The sequence below is a fragment of the Montipora foliosa genome, chromosome 3, assembly GCF_036669935.1.
Source record: "Montipora foliosa isolate CH-2021 chromosome 3, ASM3666993v2, whole genome shotgun sequence".
NCBI classification, from domain to species: domain Eukaryota; kingdom Metazoa; phylum Cnidaria; class Anthozoa; order Scleractinia; family Acroporidae; genus Montipora; species Montipora foliosa.
Genome location: NC_090871.1, coordinates 12263350 through 12264795, shown reverse-complemented (window position 1 = coordinate 12264795; position 1446 = coordinate 12263350).

The window sequence follows — 1446 nt, the reverse complement described above, 5'->3', positions numbered from 1 at the left end:
ACTGTATTGTGGACTTTTTTCGCTGAAATTCCGAGGTTCTTAGAAGTCTGCAAAATTTCATTGAAATCAAGGGAGTAATTTCAATTCGCGAGGGTTTGATTGTTTACTTGCCTTGAGGATACTGATCAAGCGTGGTACGGCTTACAAGTGACCGAATAGAAAAAGTCTAAAACTGAATTGGGAAATTTCATCTTTTCATAGATCAGTCACTATGGCGATAGGAAAAGAACTGTATAACACATAATCTTTAGAGTGGATTTAGTAAAAAAAAAAACAAGTGTTTTTCAAACAAGTTATCACCTCACAGGCCTTTTAAGATACACGTTCAAAATATTCTCTGTATTTTTGCTGCAAACAGCAATGCTACAGATTCTGAAAAGCAATACTACGGTTCCGATCAGACGAAAAATGCTGCTTTTTCTGTACCCTTTCGATGTTCAGAGTTTCTAGATGTTTCTGGTTTCAAAGTGTGGCTGGAGACTGGCATTGGGTGCGCACGCGCCATGCATGTAACTTAAGGTCAGTCATCCGTAATAAAAGTCGCAATATAATTTTTTGAAAACTGTGCGAAGTGGATATCTACGTCTAGAACATCAAAGAAATGCAATAAAAAGAGGGGTCTCCATTCACGTTTTTACGCTTCGAGGCTGTAGTTCTTACCTACTTTGATCAAATGTGAGCACAGTTTTTACAAAGCCTGTAATGGTCCGAGAGGCTCGATTTATTCACAGAAACGGGGCAGAAGCAATAAGATATAGGTCTTATTTTCTCGAGAGAACATCAGTGTTTATTGAAGTTAAACCTTTCAAAGGTAAAGAAAAACATGAAAGAATGAAAGATTGCTGGAACTTTATCCGTCTGTTCTCTTCCATCCAAGCTTCAATAACCTCACCGGAACGGTGATCTTCTGTGAATATAGAAAATCTGGACAATAAAAAATCCTTCAAATCGGGATATGTCAAAGAGAATAAGATCTTCTTTTAGTATGTAAAATAAAAAACATGGGTCCCCATGCTCGTTCTGGCGAAAACCGCAATTTTTCTATTTCCAGGAAAACCTGAAGTGTTATGTACATGAGCGCGCTCGTGCGTATGCAACGGACGCAAGAAAATATGCGCGGTAAAGAATGCGCAGTGCAAAACAGGGGGATAACCTTAAGCGTTGTTAGGTATTCATTTAAATAATTTCTTCGAAAATCCCTCCACGTGAACCTTTCACATTGCCCAAAAGTTGCTCTTGACAAAATTTCGAACGTAGCAACCATTGCACTTCTGAAGTTAAGGTTGAAGCCCCTCCCCCTTAATTATTTAATATATCTCCGGAGTAAGAAGTGCTTTTTGAGAGGCATGCAACATTGCGCGCGAAACTAGAGGCTCATAACTAGACTCTTGCTCTCAAATTTGAAAATATGGGAGGAGAAAATTGTAAAACAATAGCCGCAAGTTT